The sequence below is a fragment of the Myxocyprinus asiaticus genome, chromosome 19, assembly GCF_019703515.2.
Source record: "Myxocyprinus asiaticus isolate MX2 ecotype Aquarium Trade chromosome 19, UBuf_Myxa_2, whole genome shotgun sequence".
In the NCBI taxonomy this organism is placed as follows: domain Eukaryota; kingdom Metazoa; phylum Chordata; class Actinopteri; order Cypriniformes; family Catostomidae; genus Myxocyprinus; species Myxocyprinus asiaticus.
Genome location: NC_059362.1, coordinates 42,150,085 through 42,175,589, shown reverse-complemented (window position 1 = coordinate 42,175,589; position 25,505 = coordinate 42,150,085). Strand labels below are relative to the sequence as shown.

Genomic DNA, 25,505 nt, shown 5'->3' with positions numbered 1-25,505 from the left:
TGTATGAGGCCGATGACATTAGTGTCGTCTGCAAACTTAAGGAGCTTAACAGAAGGGTCCTTGGCAGTGCAGTCATTTGTGTACAGGGAGAAGAGTAGTGGGGAGAGTACACATCCCTGGGGGGAACCAGTGCTGATTGTACATGTGCTGGAGGTGAATTTCCACATTCTCACTAGCTGCTGCCTGTCTGTCAGAAAGCTGGTGATCCACTGACAGATAGAGGCAGAACAGAGAGCTGGGTTTATTTAGTCTATAGGAGAGCGGGTTGATGGTGTTAAAGGCCGAACTGAAGTCAACAAATAGTATCCTTGCATAAGTCCCTGGTCTGTCTAGATGTTGATGGATGTAGTGCAGTCCCATGTTGACTGCATCATCCACAGACCTTTTTGCTCGATAGGCAAACTGGAGGGGATCCAGAAAGGGTTCAGTGATGTCTTTCAGGTGGGCTATCACCAGTCTCTCAAATGATTTCATGACCACAGACGTCAGAGCGATGGGTCTGTAGTCATTAAGTCCTTTGGTCTTGGGTTTCTTTGGGACAGGGATGATTGTGGAGCATTTGAAGCAGTAGGGAATTTTACACTGCTCCAGTGATCTGTTGAAGATCTGTGTGAAGATGGGGGCCAGCTGGTCAGCACAGGATTTTAGACAAGTGGGTGAAACACCATCTGGGCCCTGTGCTTTTCTTGTCTTCTCTTTCCCCAATACCCAGCACACATCCTCTTCACAGATCTTAAGTGCAGGTAGAGTAGCAGGAGAGGTGAGGAGGGGGGTTGCAGGAGGTGTAAATGTTTGTGTGCTGTGAAGTTCAGAGCAGGTGTGGGGTGTGAGACTGGGCTTTTCAAATCTACAGTAAAACACATTTAGGTCATCAGCCAATTGTTGATTCCCTACAGTGTTGGGGGATGATGTCTTGTAGTTGGTAAATTCTTTCAGGCCTCTACACACTGATGCAGGGTTAGGGTCCTAGTAGGAGTGCACATATCCTCACAGAAACTGATATATGATGTCACAGTATCTGTGAGCTTGTCCAGGTCTGTGGCTGCAGCTTCAAAAATACTCCAATCAGTGCAGTGAAAGCAGGCTTGTAGTTCCAGCTCCGCTTCATTGGTCCATCTCTTTATAGTTCTTACTACAGGTTTAGCTGATTTTAGTTTCTGCCTGTAGATCGGAAAAAGATGAACCAGACAGTGATCAGAGAGTCCCAAATCTGCTTGAGGGACAGAGCAATATTCATCATTTATTGTTATGTAGCAATGATCCAGTATAGTTATGTCTCTGGTGGGGCATGTAATGTGCTGTCTGTATTTGGGCAGTTCACATGTGAGATTTACCTTGTTAAAATCGACAAGAATAATAATAAGTTTATTATAATAATCTGATCTGATCAGCCAGCTGTTGCAGTGCTGCGCTCACACTCGCTTTTGGAGGAATTTTATAACACAAGAATACACAAGGAAAACTCGAGTAGAAAGGCTTGCAGTTTATGAAGAGCGCCTCTAAATTAGGACAGCACATCTTCTTCAGCGTTGTTACATCTGTACAAATGTTGCACCGCCTCTCATTTCCTCATTTACTCCCCAGTGCAGTCCGCTCTGAACAGCTGGAAGCTCGGTAGATGTAATGTTCTGTCCGGAATGGTTTCACTCAGCCAGGTTTCTGTGACGCACAATGCAGCAGAATATGCAAAGTCCTTATTTTTGTGGGTGAGGAGAAGTAATTCGTCCGTTTTGTTAGGAAGAGAGCAGAGATTCGCTTGATGGATGCTTGGCAACGCGGTTCGAAAGCCACGCTGTTGGAGCTTGACCAGCGCACCGGCTCGATACCCACACTTGCGTCATTTAACTTGCTTGTACAGCACCGCTGCTCCTCCAACTAAAATATCCAGCAAAACCTCAGAATAATCAAAAACCAATAAAAGATTGTCTGGCGTGTGCTGCCGAATATTCAGCAGCTCGTCTCTGGTAAAACTGATCTAAAATAAATTACTAAACACAGGACAAATAAACAAAAACAGCAAAAGAACTGAAGAGCTCCATACCAAGGCGACCATCCGCTGCGCCATGATGTAACATTACGGTATATAGCTGTACAGAAATTGACTTGAGGAAATATTCACTAGAGTAAAAATTGTGACAACTAACTCTGGTCTTCCCTATAATAGCAGGCAAACTATAGACAAGCTTAACCAATCTCAAAGTTACATACTTGACATGTAAGCACTTTATAGGAAATGCTGCGCTTTAAATGTAAAAATTGTGGATATATTGTTTTCATTTAACTGCAATTAATATATTTATTTCTTAAAAAAGGTAAATTTCTTACTCTTGCAGTATTGAGGTGTTTATGTCCCTGAGTAATATTTACATACAGTTGAGTGCATAGGTTTGCATCCACCTTGAAGATGTTTATCATTTAAAATAAAAAGAGAGCTCATAAAAAAATGCATTTTGTTATTTACAGTATTTAGTACTCCCCGCTGAAGCTATCTGACACAATGGATATTCCACAAAACAAAATAATAACTGAATTTGCACAAATGATGCTGTTCAAAAGTTAACGTCCCCTTGATTCTTAGTTTAGTATTTTGCTTCCTTGATGATCATTGACTGTTTGTGTCTTTTGTGAGAGTTGTGCATGAGTTCCTGCTTTGTCCTGAGTAGTGAAGCAGCCCACTGTTCTTAAGAAAAATCCTGCACGTACTGCACAGTCTTTGGTTTCCCATCATCTTCTGCACATTTGGGTTGTTCCCAACAGTTCCTTTATGATGCTGACATCCAACTATTGACACTTTGGACAATTGAGGGATTCATACACGTGTTGAACAGGAAGATTTGAAGAAATTGTTATTATTTTGTCTTGTGGTTTATATGTGAATATATGTTTTGTAGCTTCTGAAGGGCAGTACTAAAAAAAGTGTGATTGTTTTATCTCTTATATTTGTGTCGATTCTGAAAGGGGCATGCAAACTGTACATCTAAGTCTGAGGAGAACATAATATGTTAGTAGACAGCCATTCATTTACAGGCAGAGAAGTCTGGTGTGGTGTAGGTGGAACTGGAATAGGCTTCTGTCCAGGTGGACACAGCATCTCTTGTGTTTTCTAAGTCCTCACGAACTGGGGGCTTAGAGCATTCCTGAAATATACCCAAGAAAATTCAAACATCATTAATGATTATTATAAATTTAACCTGATGCTCAAACATTTACAATATGCACATTTTGGCCTCTGTGGTTAACACTAGTGCTGAAAAATTTAAAGGATTGAAATTTCAACAGTCTTTGAGAGTGTAATGACAGTTTTAAAGTCTATTCATCTCTCTGTGGTGCAGCAATCTTCAACAGACTCGCATGAGTGTCATGGATCATGTGCAAATGGCAATCAAAATTAACAGACATTTTACTACAGTTAAAGTTTAGAAAATATGTAAATGATTATTGTGAAGTTGATCATTTTGAAGTGGGTTATTTAAAACAACTAAAAGAAAACTATATCATTTTAACTCAGATTTGACCTCAGGCCCCCTTATGGAAACTAACCAACAGAACTTAAATTTAAAAAAAAAATAAAATAAACATTAACACATTACTCTAACATAACTTTAAAGTGACATTTAACATTAGATTGACAAAAAACAAATTAATATGACAAAAAAAAATTATTAAAATTGCCTACCTTTGCCTCAGTGTCCGTCCATTTGCAATCCACCGTTACAGATAAAAAAGTGGCGTATGCGCAGTACTCCGATTCTCTAGGTGGGAAAGATTTAACTAAATGGTAAACTAACACAATATCCCCCCAAAAATGTTCGATTCAATAAAGCACGACAACCAACATAAGTGTCAACAACCTTAACATAAAACATATCTAAGCAGTTAATGTGTAAACACCTTTGTCCGTAAACCTACTGTACATCAACTGTGTCAAGTCATTTTTTGTTTTTTTTTAGTATAGCGCTTTTCACAACACACATCGTTTCAAAGCAGCTTTACAGGAAATCATGCATTAACAAAAAATGAAACTGTGTTATCTATAAAGTCTTAGAGTGATCATTGTGTAGTTTGATTACACAGGATTGTAAATTGTGTATAGAAATTAAATAATTATATAATAATTGTATTTAGAACCCCTGTGAGCAAGCTGAAGGCGACTGTGGCAAGGAACACGAAGCTCCATAAGATGTTGGTTAATGGAGAAAAATAACCTTTGGAGAAACCAGACTCACTGTGGGGGCCAGTTAACCTCTGGCTAAACAAGATGAATATAATGCCAATATTAGTTATTTGTGTGCAGTGCAAGTCATGGTTTTAATTTGTAAATTAAGTAAGCGTTAAGGTCCATTGTTTTTTTTTTAAAGAAAATATATATTTTTTTACTTTAAGATTAATGACTAATGTCTTTGAAGTCCATCCTGGATTAACTGCAGAAGTTCACATTGATGCATTGCCCTTTGTTAGTTGGCTGATGAAGGCTTTTGTTGGCAATTAAATAGTAGTCTGTGTATTCCATTTCAAGAGTGTAGTCTATCAATAGACAGGTGATGCAGGCAGAGATCAATGAGGTGCATTGCAGTTCAACCTGCAGGTCATTTTGGTGAGGTTCAGTGGGGTCCATCCTAAGTCCATAGTTCAGGCAGTGGCATATGAAGTATCCCATGTTTTACAGTTGGAGTTGGCATCATTTCATCCTCTGAAGTCAAAAGACTGAACTGATGTCTGGCTGGAACCGGCTGTAGTTTGTCGTCGTCTTTCAGCGACACAGCAGTGGAGTCCGACACCAAGCAGGAACAGAGCTTGATCTGACTGGCTCTGGTAACTTCAGGATATGAATCCCAAGGTTGAGACATGGAAAAAAATAAAAAAGAGTTACGTAGATGCCATTCAATTTTATGCAGAGGTACAGATCATGATGGATGTGGTGACATATGGCTCTCTCATTTGCACAAAGGAGCCAATGCAGGAGCCAGATGTTTGTACAAATAATCATTGTTAAAATGGAGAATACACTGATTTGATCATGTTCGTGATTGAGAATACTGACACAAGTCTGTACATAGTCAGGATATATACATGTACTGTATGCAAGTTCAGTAGCGCTTCATGTTATCACTTTTAACGTGCTCTACAGACACTGAACAGATGAGACATGCCCGTTTAACAGTTTAAGAATAGTGAATAAAAGTACACTTTTCTGTACATTTTCTATGAAGGTTCAGTTTTCATCATCGATTTATCTTTTGCTGACTAAGATGTGCATATGAGCTGTCACCACTTCTGCCACATTAAATGTGGTGATCATTTTTTACGTCTGTAGATTTGACAGCATTCCACTCCAGCTAAACAGTTTACATAAAAAGCATTTTGATTGAATATGACGCCATCAAATGCTGACCTAAACGGTTCTGGTTCGTGTTTTGCAGTGTAACTGAACTATGGACAGAAAAGCTTAAATGCAATATCCGGTCCATACAACTAACGACTGCTAAATGCTTTTTGCATGCAAGTTTTGCACAGAGTGCACTCTGGTGTTTCAGACTGCGACGCATTTTTATCTAAATCAGACAAAGGGCCCGATAAAGATGATTGGCCCATGGATTTGGCCCATGGGACCCCAGTTGACTAGCCCTGGCCTATGATATTTAGCTAACAAAAATTTGATTTATAATAAAAAGGCACAGTTTCTTTTTCATTTTCAGAAAATTTAAATTTAAAGACAAAATCGGGATTCGCATACCTGCAACACGAAATGAATTCAAGTATGTCAGACCAGAATTTCACTGCACTGACACCACTCCAGAACTGTCCTGAAGCTAACGTACAGCCCTGCAGATGGATATGTCTTGTGCATGCTCCTCTGGCCAGTTAACGATATTAAGGAGAAATGCAAATCTCATGTGGCTATTAAACATTTTTCTTCCATTCACAAGGTAAAATTATATGAATATTCCACAAGTAAAATAAAACACAGACAAAAATGTAACACAATCGTTGTAATTTTGCCTGGTTGTATTTTTGTATTTTCATGACATATTTTAAACGTCTTATTCAAATGTACAAATTATGTTATTTCATCACCTAAATAAAATGTGCAGTTTGGTCTGGTTTGATTTTCGTACTAAAACAGATTTTGATTACTTAAAGCGTACCAGGTTGCACTTTCACAACATTTTGAAAATTTTTATGTTGATTATGTTACTTAGGTGTTGTTTTTAAAAATGTTGTACTGCAACCAAAATGCAACATTGTGAAAAGTCATAAAAACGTTTTGTGTTTGCGGAGTAGCTACAGTATCTAGCTAGCTACTGTGCACCTACTAGCCTATCTAGCTACAGTACCTACCTACACTACAGTATCACAGTATTTATGCAGCTAGATATCTAGCTTGCTACTTATCTAAAGTATATATCTAGCTAGACACTGTAGCTAGCTAGCTAGCTATCTACAGTTTCTACTTAGCTAGCTATCTACAATATCTTCTTAGCAGTATCTAGCTATATAAATAAATAATATAATATAATACAATATAGTTAAGGTCAATTATTTGGTGTTTCCTTAAAAGTACTAAGTTAACCAGAAGTGGAATCAGAACCAAATTCATTAAATTCCTTGTGGTTGTCATCCCTGGTCGAGTCATTTTGCAAATCATCCCTGTACTTTAACATTCCCGGCACACAATTCAATCATCTAAGACTCCGTTTAATCAATACTGCTCTCAGATAACACAGCTTTCTGTCGGTGGTTGTTGGCGGCGAGAATTAAGTCTGCTCAGATAATGGTTCCTATCATCTTTATGGCTGATTTTTAACTCTACACCACACAGGAAGTGTTGCGTGGGCTGAATGAGGTGCTGAATATTTTCCTTAAGAGTAATGGCAGATGTTTTAAAATGATATGTTGTTAGCTGGGTGTACACTCTGCAATTGCTTGTGAGACCATCTTGGGTTACAGCAAAGACAGACTGTGTGACATCAGTTTATTTTAATTTATGTCAGACTGTTCAATATACAAGTCTTTGTTCACGATTGACTAGGCCTTCTATGTGGTCAATCGTGTCATGTTCTGACATCTTCATTGACACGTGAAATTGAAACAATACTACAGAAACCCAAGCAAACAATTAAGCTAATTTTGTCAATGGGTATCGGAATATAGAGGTTAGGGGAACATTAGAAGACTGTTACAAGAACATTAGGGGGGGACATTCTCTGAATCTAAAGGGGACACTTTATTTCTGTAAAAAAAACTCTCCTGGCTAACCAAAAGAGAACATTAGAATGTCCGTTCTGGGAACCAAAGACAAATGTTTTTGGAACATTCTTGGAACCATAAATTGTTAGCTGGATATGCCTCACTTCGATCATTACAGTGTTTGTATTTTTAGCTGCAGGCACAGTACCTTGAAGGAACATATCTTTCTATCAGGCCTTCCCTGACACACAACTTCATTATGAGGTGACAGAGCCTAAGAGCAGAGTTCAACTGCTAATCGCTCTGCAAGGTGATTATATCCATGAGGCGACATCAGGACAGATGTGCGACAAGATCTGAGCAAGACTGGATCATTGAAACCTGTCGTACCTTCATATCATGATAACTTCCCCCCGTAACGTGTGTGAAGCGAGTGTGTGTTGTGACATTCGAGTATGCAAGATCTTACATCCTTCAGGGGACATAACTATTGATCACGGAGAGAATATATTAGGCACTGAGCAGCACTTTACCTATTCCACTGAAACACATGAGGGCTTGATATTTATTCAGTTGGAGAGAAAATTGTTATGGGAACAAAAATTGCTCAACCAATAGCGTGAGTTTTGGGCAGGACAATCTGTTGAGTGTTTGGGAAATCTGCTTGGAAACAATCATTATTTTTGCAATTCCATTTGGTGCCAATAGTGGTGCAGAAATTACACACTTCATGTTTAACAAACTACTACATTTTGTACAAAATAAACAGCTTAATACCTCAACCCAAGCTGACAAACAGTGTATCTCTCGATTAATGTGGAATCAGCAGAGTTACTAATTCCTGTCATAAACATATTGAAATGCTGGGAAGTAGTAACTCTCATAATCTCTCATTCGTGCTCATAGCGCCTACTAAATGCACACATTGCCCATATGGTGCTTGGGTAATTTAATCTGATACAGTTAGTACACAACACGAGAAGAGCCTCGGCCCTGTCATTGTTTTAGTGGCTGGCGTTCCATCAAACCGTAATCATCCGCCTGGGGAAAACAAGACTGAGGTTGCCGCTCATCCGAATATATCCTTTTTCATCTGAGGTCTAAATGAAGTGAAGCTGCTACATGCTGTTGTCTTTGAATTAATTCATGACTCTCAGTTTGGAAAGGTAAAGGGCTTCCCCGGGCTCGGCTTAGTCCGGCTCCAATTTTCCCCTCAAAGATTGAGTCTTCTTGATGTAGGTCTTTGGGGCTAACTTGCTTCGGGCGATGCTTCGGCTCTACTCTCTTCTTATCTTTTAATCTTATCAGTCTTCTCATTTTTTTATTAACTTGTCTTGGCCCTTTTTAACCTTTCATGGCGAGAGCGAGAAGGGACACGGAGACCGATTGAACGTCAATTTCCCCTTTGGCTTCTGACTGGCCCGATCGAGAGCACCAACGCTGGGGATGTTAAGCTGCTATGGTTTGTTTAACTACTCGTTTTCATTAGTTGACTAGACATCCGGAAAAGGAGTTGACTAGTCAGTGGATCACTGTTTACCTAATGCAGGTTTTCATCAATAGGGACATTGGACAAGGGTCCGCTAAATATTGTTTCATCAAAAACTAAGTTTTGTGAATATTTTTTTTTTTTAATTTAGTAAAAATACAATATTAAGTTGATCTTCACTTTCATTGCAATATTTCTCCATGCAATGAAAGTGCAGACTGATCGCATATTGAATTCGGCGACAGTAGTTCGAAAGTTTGAAATCTGAACCGCTGCCCCCCAGTAGCTGAAGCTGGAAGTCGTATGGAATGTATGGCCATGTGCGAGCAACATTTCAAGTTTCTGTGTGGTCATGCTGTGAAGTAAATGGTGACTGAGGCTGTCAAAAAAACATTTTCACAATGATTACGTCTGTGAATGAAGACGATTCACATAGCAAAGCGTGTAGGACTTTGGGGCCTGTTCGACTGCCTCAAACTTGACGTGTGATTGAGTTGAATAGAATATCTAGTGGATGTCTTTATCGTTTTAGTCGATATTTCCCTCTGTAAGCATGGAGCTTTTGCAGGAGTAATCCAGCTATGTTTGAATGTATTACACTGCAGCTTCTCATGGAGCCTTGCTTCAGATAAACTGTCGGAAATCAATATGCTTCAAATCTTTCATCAGCACAGTGTCGATGTGGGAAGAGATTAACCATCTAGCTTTCAGATATGCTTTCTGTATGAAATCTACTCTTGGTTATTTACACTGGAGTATTAGAGGAAGATTTACACATACCACTTATCACATGGTAATACCAGTGTTGGGTAGTAAAAGTAGCGATTCTTCTAACTACATTTCTCAGTAGCGTGAAAGTAGCTCCACTATTTTCACAATATATTTGTTTTTCCAGTAAAAAACCTACTTTTGTCATACGCAACAATACAGAGGGAATGAGGGAATATGCAAATGTGCTTACCATCCTCTTTAGTAGCATTGGAAAGTCCAAATCATTTAAGTGAATTGGTTTGTTTGGACAGTTCATGTAATGAAATGGTTTAAAAATGATTCACTGATTCAGGAAAGTCAATACATTTTAGTAAATCAATTTATGTAAATTAGCTATTTAAAATAAAAGATTCCCTGCTTCTTTTTTTATTTTTATTTTTTTTTATTTTTTTTTTAAGTGAAATATTTTATTGCTGCTCTTTATTACTAGGTTTTGGACTCGTGTGTCTGTCTGTCTGTGTGTGTGTGTGTGTGTGTGTGTGTGTGTGTGTGTGTGTGTGTGTGTGTGTGTGTGTGTGTGTATATATATATATATAATATTTGTTGTATTTAGTATAAATTTATATGCTCAGTTTAATTGTGTCATCCTAATTGAAATATACTTTGTTTTTGTGCCACACAATACTGTTCTGAATCTGAACAGTATTTATGTGGCACAAAAGCAATAAAAAAAACTTTTAAATATATAACTACATTTAAGATAATATTATAAACATAACTATATTTAAAGCTCCTATATCTACATTTGAATGGATTTAAAATTTTATGGTTACACTTCACTATAAATGTTAACAATAGTAAATGCATTAGGTAGCATAAACTAAAAAATATTTTTACAGCATTTATTAATCTTAATGTTAATTTATCAAAGTACTATTGTTCACTGTTAGTTCATGTTAACTAATTTAGTTGACTAACATTAACAAATACAACCTTATTGTAAAGTTCTACCAATTTTATTTATAAACAATTTTATCTGATAAACATTTTTATCCTTAAATAGCTTCGATGTTGTTACCTAGTTTTGTAAATACTGTAAATAGCTTGTGGCTTGGCAAAAAAAAAAAAAACATGGTGCTGCCATGCCCAAAAACCATGCTTAATACCATTAGAATTTTTTGTAAAGGGATGCTGTTTTAAAATTTAGAATTGGATGCGTTTTTACCTACTTTTTAAGTGTCTCATTTATCATCCGAAGTAATCACATCTTCAAATTGTCCCATCTCTAATTAAGACAAGAATATATGTGATTTCTCACTCTGTGTTAACCTTTCTCTCCGTCTCTCCTTGCCACTTTTCTCTCAGCTGAAACTTTGACCCCTCCTCCTCCAGTTCAACTGTATCTCTGCCTACATGTTTCTACATCTAATTCAAACACAGCTGATGACCCGTGTACCACCCACTCAACAAATAAAGTGCACTTGTTGAACACGCAGTGTGCGAATTACGCAATGACTTTCAGGCAGTTCAACTTTTCTATTTCGAGAATACATTTCTAGAGGTCATTTTTGGGGCGCACAGCCCAGATAGTCTTTGGACGCCCTTAAAGGCTTTTTGAACAAGTCAGTACAGATTCAGTACAGCTATCAAAGTGATAATAATAATAATAATAGTACTTATGCTGTGCTCCCCCGATATTGATTCCAATGTAGTAGAACGGTTGCAATGGTTACCTCCTTAGGTGAACTTGACTTCTGTTTGCGAGTGCCTATTTGTCACCAGGAAGCATGGCCTCTTGTACCTTGTTGCAGAAAGGGGTCGTGAATTTATTTATTTTTTTTATAGTTGTATTATCTTTCCTGAGGTCCACTTATAATGTTAAGGGTTTTTTTTGCACCAAAACAGTCATAATTTAGTAATATATGATCATTTTCCACCCTGTCACTAGGCCTCTTTCTAAAACGCTCGATTTTGGCCTAAGCGCCTCTTTAAAACTTCAACATAAATGGCCACCGTTATGATTGGCTAACAGCGTGCAGCCCCTTGAAATCAGCCATATTTGAAACTCAGTCGGAAGAGAATGAATAACCCCACAATATTATGAAACTACATTTCAGGGGTTACACATAACGCACATCCAACACAATGTGTCCAAAATATTAAACTGTTCATCTCAAGCACGACTGTTAACACTCAGCACCATAAACGATCAAACAGTCATGACATTTGAAATATTCATGAAAGAAATGGTTTACTTACTGTTTTGCATCAGGTCCAAGTGTTTTTAACTGCCCAATCCTTCAATAATAGTTGCTTTGCAACTGCTTCACAAGCAATCCATGCTGACATGAGCCGAACAAACATAAAATCCACGCTGAAATACGATCAAGACACATCCACTTGATGCATACACATAGTCCAAAGCAAAAGCCTGAAATGCATCAAAGTGGTCAAAGACTTTCATCTAGTGCATGTTTCATACACCAACAATTTAAAATAGTGCAGCTGGGTGAAAGAACGCGTCCATGGCGTGTTTGTTCTCAAAACAACAAGAGGCACAGCAGCTGAATGAAACCGAATTGCTTCTCCTCTTCAGAGTTGTAATTTGACACCTCGTCTTTTAAAAGCGGCTCGAGATATGTATCAAGTGGTCAAAGATGCCTGTCTAGTTCATGAATATACTGTATACAAAAATAATCCAATATAGTCCAGATGGGTCCCCTTTGGTGTTCAGGAATAGTGAGGCCACAGTAGGCCTATGTCTTGCTCTCTCGGCCTCCGAGTACGAACTGAGCACCAGTGGGCGGGGCCAGGCTGCAATGATTTTAAGTAGGTGTTGATGTTTCATCGCTGTAGGGCTGGGCGATATGACGATATATGTCTTGGCGACGATATAAAGTGTAAATTGACAGAGATTTTGCTATATTGTGTATTTCTTAAAATGTAAATATCCATGTGTGTAAGGTGGGCTTATCAATCACTTCATGTGAGACTGAGGGAATTGAAGAAACATGGACATAGTTTTTCCGGCACTGAATATTTTTCTGCAGCCGTTCAAGCAAATTTAATGACTGTGGCATGTACTATCTCTGGAGCTTCGACGTGTGCACGAGTCGAGCAGGCTTTCTGATATTTGTGCTCCAAAGACAGGAGAGCTCAGAGGTCACTTTTGCTACTCAATAATTTTTGACTCAGGAAAACCCCAAATGGAGAATGAAATCTCCACAAAATGGGACGACTCCCAAACAGGTCAAGAAAATAAAGAGGAGCCTGTTATTAAAACAGGTGCAACATCTGTAATGTGACAATAATCACTCATAATACAACCAATCTGTTTTACCACCACAAAATGAAGCACGCAAAATAATATAATGAAAGCCAAAAGATGAACTCCGCATTAATTCGGTCATTTATTTATTGATTTAGCAAGAAGTGATATTTATTTGATACTTATTTTCTTCAAGAAGTGTTTATTTTTGTTAGATATTTTTTTACTTGCGTTTTGTTTTCTTTGTTGCATTACTTTGAGAAGATCTTAAGTTTCTTGAGCAAAGTTTATAATAATAATATTGGTCAACAATATTTTCATCTGAAATGTGGCATACGGTTATATTTAGCATTTTGGTAAGATTGATTTTTGAAAACAAGTTTATTTTTTATTTTTATTTTTTTTATTTTTCCCCTTTTTCACCCAATTTGGAATGCCCAATTCCCTATGCACTTTTAAGTCCTTGTGGTCGCGTAGTGATTCGCCTCAGTCCGGGTGGCGGAGGACGAATCCCAGCTACCTCCACGTCTGAGACCGCCAACCCGCGCATCTTATCACGTGGCTTGTAGAGCGTTGCCACGGAGACAGCGCATGTTTAGGCTTCACGCCATCCACCGCGGCATCCGCGCTCAACTCACCATGCGCACCACCGAGAGCAAACCTCATTATAGCAACCACGAGGAGGTTACCCCATGTGACTTTACCCTCCCTAGTAACCGGGCCAATTTGGTTGCTAAGGAGACCTAGCTGGAGTCACTCAGCATGCCCTGGGATTAGCGAACTAGCGAACTCCAGGGGTGGTAGCCAGCGTCTTTTACCACTGAGCTACCCAGGCCCCCACAAGTTGATTTTTATTTATTTACTTTGACATTGTTTGTCTTGTTCCAAATAAAGAGGAAGTAGTTTTAATTTATAAAGTATTTAATTCACTGACTGGAATTCCAAAAATAGGCATTACAATATGGTTATTTAATAAATAAATAAATTGTTATTGATTTTCCAGAAAACTTTTACTCTATCGTGATATATGTCGGTATAGTGATATAACATTACTCATATTGTGATGTCATATCACCCATTCCTAAGAGGCGTTCATGCATTAATGTACCCCTAGTGATGTATAGGGTAGTCGCGGAAGTAGAGAACATGGTGTTTTTGCAGCTTATTGCATTGGGGATTACGTTTTGAGTTCTGAAATTTAGTAGAAAAACCTCTTGTATGTAAAAATATCAAGGACAGTTTTATTCCTCATGACATGACCCCTTTAATTAAAATTGTATTCAATGTACAAAAGACTTTTAGTAAGGGCGTTTCAACCCTAATTAGGAACAGTTTACATTGAATGCGTATTTGCGTCTTCCTGCTCTGTTTATTAATATATATATTTTTTCTATTGAAATACGAGCTAGATTGATGTCTTTGACCATTGTTTCACGTCTCGCTGTTTTTTGATTTTTTTTTTGTGTCTTGCTCAAGAGTGCCACATTTTTTAGGTGCCATGTAAAAAGAACTTCAACCTTTCAAAAACGTGTCTCAAGACGCCTGCTTTCTGTTCTCTTCTACATTTTCAATCTGAACGGCCCCTTAATGGGTCAAACTGCTCCATACCTTCTCCATAATTCACACGCTGAAATCACGTAGCCTAACTGTCCTAGATTTTTTACACTATTCTAGCAAACCAAACAAAGCCACGCATTCTGTAACCAAACCATCTCCATTCATGCTTACGTGAAGTGGCCAATTTACAGACACATAATATCCGGGCACATGCAGCAGACATATAGCTTAGAGAAGAAAAGATTAATCTTTGAAATCAGACATCCATCCTTTCATTTCCAAAAGGCAAAAAGCAGTTTTAGAGTAATTTAAAAAGACCACATGACTGCAGAATGGCCAGGCCATGGCGAAGGGAGCTGAAGATGGGAGTGAAAGAGACCGTGAAAGCCAGTCAATAATCAAGATGAACAGAGAGAGTCAGAGAGAATTGAGGAATGACATTGCAGATCTGTAAAGTTTTTGGACTGAAGCGCTGTTGCTGCAGTGCAGACTTAAAAAAAAAAAAAAAAAATGCTATAGAGCGCAAGAGCCTGGTTCCAGAAGTAAAAGTCCCATTCATTAATCCATACGAAAATTCATTTTTAAAGAAAAACCTTTAAAGACAAACCTTCTGTGATTTCTGAGGTTGAAGCCACCAGGCTGTGTTATTTCAATTAAAAAATTGTAAAATCATGTTTGATAGCAGAATTCCTTGAGAACTACACTTCCCATGATGCTGCAGAGAAAGATCCCCCAGTCAGTGAATTGCTGCAAACAAAGGGCGCCAAAAGAGCTTTCCCACTTCCATGAAGCACTGTGAATGATGCAATCGAGTCGATCTACCTACTCTAAAGGCCCCATGGGGTAAAAGGCTCCTTTTGATTTTATTTTTTCCCAAAACTAAATAGTGACAAACAGATGTTTAGAAAAATGTTTGGGAAGTTTTTGTTACTATGCACGGCAAAATATTCCTGATCCATGAGATCTTTACATCTTTGTAAAACACATTGTTTTTTGTGGGGCAATAGATTTGTTCTGTTAAATGTTCAAAGTGGGCTCACATTGACTGATCCAATCACAATGTAAATTAATTTGTTTATAGAATACTTGAGATGTTAGAAATGCCAAATATGTTTGAAATTAACAGGGCATCGTGCACCCTTTTCCGAAGAAGTTATTTTGAGTAAGCGTTTGTTACTCAAAAAAAAGCATCTTGCTGTCTTAAAATTATTTGCATTAGTTGACAAATGTCGCCCTATAACTATTGCCCCTATATCTACACGATATCACTATAACCCACTTGGGGCCTTTTAGAGTTGGTTTGTTCAGTTCATGGCTTCAGAGTTTATGAAGGATTTTATGAAATCCCTATTGAAACAATTTACTTCCGGAACCAAGACTGTTAAAAAAGTGGGCAGGCACTGTTGTGCTCTCTAGGGGCCAGGACATCACAATTAAAGCTATCTGATTGGCTAATTATTCCAGCTCTGAGTTTATGCTCTAATATTTATTCGCTTGCCTTAATGACCCATTGTATTTATTTGGTAATAAAATCAGTGATTTGTTTGTTGGTTTGTGGGGTATTGAAGGCAGGACACTATCCAGTTCTCTGGGAGAGAGAGCAACCACTTATCATTTAGCACATTAAATGTGATAATAATGGACAAGCTGTATTTATTTTCCCCACTGATCCAGTCCAATTTATTTGATACACAAACATAATGATCACCCTTATGCATGCTAAGGGAAGCATCACTATTACAATTGCTCGTAAAAGTCAGTCCTTTTCAACTGACGGCACGCAGGCAAATCCAGCCCAGTTGAAATTTTCAGTGGCCCTCGTGAGGTTGTCCTTAACTTCTCTTAGGCTGCATTCCTTACGGTAAAAAAAAAAAAAAAAAAAAAAATTTTGTAACGTATTGTAACGGTTAATATTTTGTGAAGAGGCACTAGGTTGTGTCTATGCAGTGCTCTTGCATCAGTACTTGCCATCAGTCAGATTTACTCTTTTTTTTTTTTTTTTTTTTTTGATCAATTTTAAAAGCACAGTTGATTTTATGATTCCTGTTTTTTGTGTGTGTGTGTGTGCAAGGTGGAAATATTTTTCATGGGGGAAAAAAAAACAGATTTATATATACTGTTATCTGCAGATAGAAGCTTTTCATTGACAAAATATGATTTGGCCCACATGTCCCAAAGAATTTGTCCATTGGGCCCACTTGTTAAAGAAGTTAAATGGCCCTGCCCTATGTGTTACATTTTGGCATGGAACTCAGTTACGTAAAAACTTTTATGACTATGTCATGTGTTAATAGTCTCCGCTGTAATCTCACATGCCTGTTACCGTAGCAATACTGCCATGTTTTGCCATGACGATTGTGACACGCGCTACATTAGAATACTCTGGGGTGAGCACATCTGTGAGCTCTGAATGGAAATATTGTTTCACAGGGTGGTTTTGTTTGCCAGGGTGCGATTAGGCAGTAATGAGTGTTTTATCCCGGATGATCTTTATAATTTCCATTCAGTAAGACATTCTTCTGTAATTATTCCCCCCATTGTTTGCCTATTCATTATGGCTGGACTCAGGAAGCAAAAAGTGAAAAGTTGAATTTAATCATGTGTCCTGTTTTGGCAGGTACTGTAGCAAATGGTGATGCAATGTGTTGTACAATAGCGTTTTTATTGCAAAAGAATTTCAAAAACAAAATGAACTCTTTTACTTTCTTACTACATTCTGAATGTTGTTACACACAATTAATCAGTTATGAATCAAATAAAAAATGAATTCTAAATGGAAAAAATGTTTGTCTTGTAACATTCACAGAACTATATATGGGAAAAATCGTATATATTAACTAACTGATCACATTTTCTACATCACATGTGATCTATATGTTAAAATGGCCGTCCATTAATCTATGTTGGAAAGTTATCAAGATCTTTAAAAATATGTATAAGAGTGACTCCAGCCAGGTCTCCTAAGCAACCAAATTGGCCCGGTTGCTAGGGAGGGTAGAGTCACATGGGGTAACCTCCTTGGTTCACTCTCGGTGGGGTGCATGGTGAGTTGTATGTGGATGCCGCGTAGACATAGCGTGTGTGGAGGCTTCACGCTATTCTCCGCAATGTGCGGAACAAGCCACGTGATAAAATGCGCAGATTGATGGTCTCAGATGCGGAGGCAACTGAGATTCATCCTCCGCCACCCGGATTGAGGCGAGTCACTATGCTACCACAAGGACTTAGAGCGCATTGGGAATTGGGCATTCCAAATTGGGGAGAAAAAAAATTAACGTATAAGTAAACATAAATCAGCTATTAGAAGACATGATGTTACCTCGCCAATCTCTACACATTTTCATGATTGTAATCATGAAATAAAACAGTTAACCTGTGTAGAAATCGAAAAGGTTCATAGTTTCAGAAGAGGTGGGAATGTGGAGAAAAAACTTCTACAACGGAAAGCTTATTGGATGTATTGTTTGATGTCCATTGGGTCTTAATGAGGATTTTGATCTCTCCTGTTATTCTAAGCATCCCTAAATAGTCTCTCACCAATACTCTGTAGAATAGAAATCATTATTGTATTGTTATTTTGTATTTCACTTTGCAATTGATAAATTTTTTCACTTGACCATAGGTGGTGAGATTGATTTATGAACGGCATTTTTTGCTTAATGTGTCAGATCGCCATTTATTCTCATCAAATATGTGTTGATGTATTCATGATTTTAGTGGCTCATATACTGTGATGGGGTGAATTGTATGTTTGCATCTTACATGATTGTATTAATATGTACTCAGTCCAATCTGGTGAACTCTTTGTGTGATTCTAGATGGTGATATGGACCTATGAAAGGCACTAGTTGCTTAACATATTGGATCACTTAACACATGCACTAAGATGTCCGGTCTAATTAACGAGCTTGTTAAGTAATTAAGGAGAGAATCATGTTTGTTGAGTGTTCCAATTACCTGTAATTAGAAGTTGATGCGCACACCAGGGAAACCATCAGACTTAATTTTTAAATAAAACTCTGTACAGTTGTATAACAAAAATACATACTGAAGAAGGTTGTGATGCCGAAACCTCTGTGTTCTCCTGTACTGTGAGATATGAATAAAATATAAGAAACTGAGAAAAAGGAGTGCGGCTCATCTTGCTGTTGAGACTTGTAATCTTTCCCGAAATGTAATAACTTGCCTCTGAAACAACTGTCCTTTTCAGGGAAAAAAAGGCAGCGCAGAATATTGATATTAAACTAAACAAAAGGCAAATACTGTAGTTATTTAGGCATTGTTTAGGCTATTTGTGTATATAATGTAGCCTTTCTAAAATGTTGCTATTCTGGCTCAGTTCTGTCCTGTCCAAGATTTTTTTTTTTTCTCCTGGAATATCCTGTTGCACTCAGAAATATGTCTAATTGTCAACCTGGTCTCATAGAATCATGTTGCTATACCTACATTTTTGCAAAACTATTTTTACGTGTCTCGTTTCCTAGTAAATGAAACACAAGAGGCGCTACAACAACAATGACTTTTATTCACTTTCACCTATTCACATGTAAAAGGACAGATTATTTGTTCATTAAAACATACTTTTCACCATGTACTTCATGCAATGCTAATGCTAATATGACATTTCTACACTAGTGCATAACTTGCAAGGTGATACATTTACACGGCCGTTCAAAAGTTTGGGGTCACTTGACTGAAATGTTCTCATGATCTTAAAAACCTTTTGATTTGAAGGCGTATGCTTAAATGTTTGAAATTAGTTTTGTAGACAAAAATATAATTGTGCCAACATATTAATTTATTTCATTACAAAACTAAACTTTTATTTACAAAAAAAAAGTTTTTGAAATAGATGACTTGGACCAAATAATAAAGAAAAGCAGCTAATAAGTGCCCAGTATTGATGGGAACTCCAATATTGTTTAAAAAGCATCCCAAGGTGATACCTCAAGAAGATGGTTGAGAAAATATCAAGAGTACATTTCTGCAAATTATAGGCAAAGGCTGGCTACATTGAAGATGCTGAAATATAACACAGTTTTATTTTTTTATTTTTTTAGTCACAACACAATTCCTATAGTTCCATCTCTGTTCTTCCATAGTTTTGATGTCTTTACTATTATCCTTAAATGTGAAAAATAATAATAACAAAGAATGAGTAAGTGACCCTAAACTTTTGACCGGTAGTGTACTTTACATTAATAAGATTGTTCAAGTTATATCAAATTGTGCATTGCACTTGAGATGCAGTGGACCGGAGTACAAGTCCTGAAGAGCATGTGAGTCGACACATGAATCGAAGGTGTCATAGAAGCACCACAAAATGACGTGGGTGCTTTAGGGCTGGGCGATATGGCAAAAAAAAAAAAAAAAAAAAAAAAAACTCTCTAATTTTTGCAAACTTATGGACAATTCACAATTTATTTTTTCAACTTTTAAATGTACTTTAACATGAGATAATTACATGTTCTTTATTAGAATGCAAGGCAACTGGTTAGAGAAATCAAAGTTCTTTTCATATAGGTGTGCAAGACAAATGCACAAAAAATGCACCACTCAGGAAGTTGTCAACAGTGTAAAATAAATTAAAATCAAATAAACCCAGATGTTCAGAAATAATAGAAAAAAAATAAGAAAACTGCAAAATACTTCTTCAAAAATCTAGAAATCAATATCTAGAAATTATCAAATTTATTTAGAAAGTAGGACTACTCGTCGAATATCAAACAATTTGTATGTATAATCATTAGAGCCCGACCGATATGGGATTTTTAGACCAATACCGATTTTACCGATATGGTGGAATATAGTTAATTTTTGAGCTGGAATGAAAACAGACCTTTTCTATGTGGATTTTGCACCGATATGACTATGCAAAGGTACTCAGGAGGCTGCTTTTTTAAACAAATATTTTTATCAAAGAATATTTGACATTATTATTATAATACATAGTCAACAAATTCTAGAAATGAACACTGAGAAAATAAAGAATAAATAAAAATACAATAAATAGCATAATAAACATCAGTACTGTATGTTTAGTATAAGTCAATTGCCCACCATTAAAATAAAGAATAAAAATACAATAAATAGCTAAATAAACATACAATGGCCAGACTGGTTAGAACTGACAGAGTCTACAGTAACTCAGATAACCGCTCTGTACAATTGTGGTGAGAAGAATATCATCTCAGAATACTATTCAGAGATGCGGGTTGGCGCTGTTTTGGCAGCACGGGGGGGGGGGACCTACACAGTATTAGGCAGGTGGTTTTAATGTTGTGGCTGATCAGTGTATATAGCCTATCCATACGATTTGAAATGAAGCCCCATAACTGTCGCGTAACTAATGCTTTATTGTGGTTAAAAAGAAAATAAAGGAGTTCATCAACATGTGCAGAACGCCGAGGCCAGTTATGGTCTTAAGCTGGTGTGTACATGCTTGATGGACACAGCTGAGCTACAATCACATTGTACAATCATATTAAAGGTGTATTTTATATCAATCTCCGTGTTGTTAGCCTGTTACATTCATTTGGAGTGCACACATTTGCTTTTATGACACTATAGGTTAGGTTTAGGTTTAAGGTTAAGGAAATAGGTTTTGTTTATTTAAAACTACATGCGATGAACCATGTAATATCATTCTGAAAAAATATTGCAACCGTCACATAATTTTCATGAGATCAGGCAACACATTATGGAAGTAAAATGGGTTACTGTAGTTTATATTTGTGTGTGATGCTATAAAAGGCCAGCAAAAGGCTAGCTCCATTACTATAACACCCTCTCTCACTCTTTCTCTTTCTGTGAGGTGAAAGAGGCTGTACTCATGGCAGCACTTCACATGTGATAATGCAGTGTTGTTCTCTGCAATACAGTGAGCTGTTGTTTTATAAGGCTTTCCTTTCTGTAGGTTGAAGGACATTGAAAAACTCTCCACTCTAGCACTTTTGTATTCATCTCTCATTCGTGCTGATATTGTATTTAATTAGTTCATTTTCCACTTTAATAAGCTGCATGATGATCTGTGCAGATTTTCAGACAGGCCTGACAGGGACAGCCCCAAAGAGAGTTTCAGGTAAGTGAGACCATATTTGACATACAGTGTAATACTGGCATACACTGTATTCTACCTACTATTTTTTTAAATTGCAGTACTAAATGAAACCGTAGGTATTGGCTGAGTTTGAAATTAACTCATTGATAGATATGGCAGAAGTAATAAGAGTAGTATGGGTCGAATGCAGTTCTAAACTCAACCCATTATTCTATGACATTTCAAGTGCTAGCATACTTCATTGAGCCCGTTTACATGCACACTAATACGCTGATAGCACCCAAAAATCAGCTTATTTAAAAAATCTGACAAAGCAAGAAAACTGCATTTACTTGAGACTTGAAATAATCGAGTTATTCTTTTGCTTTTGACGTCAAACCATGAAGAGGCATGCACACAACACTTGCGTACATTGAATAAGCCATTAAGAACACCGGTAAAGATGTTTACATGCAATGCGAAATTAGGGTAATGGGTAAAAATCTACCTATGTCAAGTGTATTCTTACAAGTGCACTCAGTAGCTTTTTTGTCTTTGTGTTATCTTGGACTTACACTGACACCTAGTGGCTTGGATGCGGCATCATGGTTATGTTGATATAGGACTGGCTTTACTGTGGATATAGATACTTGTCTGCCTGTTTCCTCCAGCATCTTCACAAGGTCCTTTGCTGTTGTTCTGGGATTGATTTGCACTTTTTTTTGCACATCCACAGATACAACTCCAGTTCAGTTCACCCCCTATCAGAAGCTAATTGTCTAAAGGCTTGACATCATTTTCTGGCATTTTCCAAGCTGCTTAAAGGCACAGTTAACGTAGTGTATCCACTAAGAATTGGACTAGAATTGTGATATAGTCAATTAAAAGTTGAACAATCTGTCTGTAAACAATTTTGGAAAAATTGATTGTGTCATGCACAAAGTAGATGTCCTAAATGACTTGCCAAAACTATAGTTTGCTAATATTAATTCTGTGGAGTGGTTAAAAATGAGTTTTAATGACTTCAACCTAAGTGTATGTAAACTTCTGACTTTAACTGTATATATTTATGCGATTGATTCAGTTAATTTATCTGCATGTGTAATTAATTCAGTTAAGATTTTTATAAAAAATTTAATATATATATATATATGCAATATTATATACTGTACACATTTACATTATAGATATACAGAGTATATACATTATACTATATATACAGTATACATGATTCACCAAAACTTAAAATAACTCGTACACAATATTTACTCAGTGCACTACAAATATTTTTTTTTAAGAAATTGTAATTATCAGTTGACAAAGTTTTCAGAGAGATGTGTTTTCAATAGATTTTTAGAACTGATACAATAGGAAATCTACCACTTCTGTCTCGAAATGTCTTAAATGGCTAAAAAAAATGTCCATCCTATATGCATTCTATACGAAGTAGCTTGGCAGAAGCAGAATAAAACCATGGAACCAACACAAGCCATGTGATATTTAATGTAAATTAGTAGGGGGGGAGGGGCATTAGGTTACAAACGGGGCGCTTTTATCACTCATAATATTCAACTCTATCGTCATGTTCCTCTTTGCATTAAAACGTTTATCTAGACTTGGGGTATATCAGTTGGTTCTCAATTATAGGGGTTTGTACGCATTTGTACCGTGGTCCATCTGATTTTGAAGTCTAGCGACGCATCTGAAGTATCTGGTTCTCGTCAAATACACAGGCGGAGGCACAACCTCAGCTAATGCACCTGTATGGCTCTGTAGATGGATACGGCTCAATGGACAGAGCAACATGAGCACAAAGCTCTTAAATCTCGAGCTCTTAAACTCGCAGCTTTACGAGAATCAGTGAGAACCAAGGCGCGAGAATGAAGGGAAATTTAAGGGAATAAAGTAGGTCGAGATCCACTGCTCTATCACAATAGATCAAAGTTATACTCAAGATCCACATAAAACAACATTACCTTCAGAAGGACATTAGGAAGTTTCTTAGTTATTAAGTTCACTGCCCTTAGAAACAAACACAGTACAGTTCAAAGAGAATAGCACAGTATTCATCCACTCTGTGTTACATTCACAACTTATTTACATGTGCCCCTTAAAATAGAAAGATGTCTTAAAATGTGTCTTCAGCATCCAATTTGACTGGCTTTCATGTCAACACATTTTGCATTTACTGTTTCACCATGTACCATATAAAAACCCCATAAGGTATTAATAAATCAAAGGTCAAATATTTGTCAGGCTTTGAACCAAACAGTGTATTTATACACTCAAGAAGTGGTTGAGTCCATTTTGAAGCTTTAATAAAAGGGCTGTCCTTGATAGAGGACATTTTTCCTGCAACTGTCCTGTAATTCAACCCCAGCAATCGTAAATCTGCGTAAAGGCCACGTTTATTAGGGACTGGAGACAAATGCATACTGTAGGTGGTATACTCGTGGTTATGGACTTGCTGAAAATTAGGCCAATAAACAAGTAATCTTAGTTGGGTCATTCTCATTAAAAATGGTAATGGTTCTGGCTTATTGGTTGTCAAGTCATCCAATGAACAAAAAGAACTGCAAACCTTTAAAAACAACTGTTAAAAAAAAAAAAAAATCAAAATGAAAAAACTAAACTTTGAGCAATAAAATATTCCGGAATATTCCGGGTTCATTACAAGTTGTTCGACAGCATTTGTGGCATAATGCTGATACCACAATAAATTAATTTTAGCTCGTCCATAGTTAATAAAAATAATAATAATAATAATAATATTTTAGCAGTTACAGTAAGGCAGTAAATATAAATATACAGTAGTACTGGATATATTTGCACACAAATAAGGTAAGCAATTTTATCCCACTAAATTTATATTAACATGTATAATGTTTACATGTTTTTAAATTTTAACATAGAAAAAAAAAATGACACACTGCAGCTTTAATGTTCAAGTACATTTCTTGAGATTGCCATGCTGTAAAGTGTTGATTATTGATCACAGCTTTATGTTGGAAACAACCACTGTTGCCTCATGCCTTTGACTCTCTTCAATGACTGTTTCATGACCGTTATGTGACCACGGTCCTGCGGGATGGTTCTAGAGCAGGTTAAATAGCATGTGTGTTGTGACGTGCTCTGGCGTGTGAACTGGTCCAGTAACGTGCATGTGCGATGCACTCTGTATGACCCGTGACTGCAGCGCCACGCAGGCGCTGAACCGTGCAGGCCACATAATTTTTTCATGACGCCACAGAAAGCCTCACCACTGCTGGGACCTGTCTTTACTTTAAAACACTCATGGTGAGGTAGCTGTTTATAGCATCGGTTAGAGCAGAGTCACCCGCCAGCCTGAAAGGCTTTCGACACGCAGTGCATTAAGAGGCGCCTGGAATTCTCACATGTCCTGTGGAGGATATAATCGCAATAAGTGAACTATCAAACGTCAGGACATCAGCAGAGAGTGACGGCCAAGTCTGCTCACAGGGTTGCACCTATGACAAGATGCTAGTATTTCTTTTTAACTTTAATGTTTTCTAGGCTACACTTTACAATAAGTCAAGTAAAAAAAAATTTAAAGCACAGTTATAGTTGCCTCAGGTTGTATTTGTTAACATTAGTTAATGCATTAGGTATCATTAACTAAAAATGAACAATGATTTATGGCATCTAATGATCTTGGTTAAATTTAATTTATCAAAATACTATGGTTCATGTTAGTTCTTAATGCACCACCTTATGTACATTTATATAGATTTTAATGTAAAAATGTAGGGTGATTCTCACGAAACCTGTCGATGTCTAGCTCATATTTAACCCCAACTCAGTATGGATATATTTTCCATTAGGGGTGGGTAAAAATAGAAATTTTCCAATGCATCGTAGTCTTCATTTGAATGATCTCGATAGCGATTTTTAAATCCCAAGATAAATTTTTTACTCAATGAAGCATCCCTCCACTACAATGAGAGGAAATCACTCGTATTTGCAACCAAATTTCACGCTATGTTACTAAATTGTATATATTTGGCAACTGGCTGGTAAATGTATACATTTCACTCACCAGTAATTGTGTAGTATAGTGGTGGAGTATTCAGCTGTGAGATCCTTGCGTGTTGAGATAAAAGTTTGGTTTGACTCTTTCTACGTGTCTAAAAACGAGATGCACACACCCCATTTATCATTTAAAAAGCGCTCATCTAAAGACACTCTTTTGAGAAATGCCAGTTTTCTTAAAGAGACAGCACCGGTTTTAGCAC

The 25,505-nt window shown here is 37.2% G+C and overlaps 1 protein-coding gene and 1 long non-coding RNA gene across 2 annotated transcripts in view; one reads left to right on the top strand and one right to left on the bottom strand.

Moving 5' to 3' along the window:
* LOC127409587 (kelch-like protein 29) overlaps positions 1-25,505 on the top strand; it is a 337,458-nt gene that overhangs the window by 59,621 nt on the left and 252,332 nt on the right. The gene's annotated exons all lie outside the window — the stretch shown is intronic.
* Positions 1,039-3,941, bottom strand: LOC127409593 (uncharacterized). The gene is made up of 3 exons (XR_007892014.1): positions 3,677-3,941; positions 3,026-3,137; positions 1,039-1,161 (listed from the first exon to the last, which is right to left on the bottom strand). It is a non-coding gene; the product is annotated as an uncharacterized LOC127409593 (long non-coding RNA).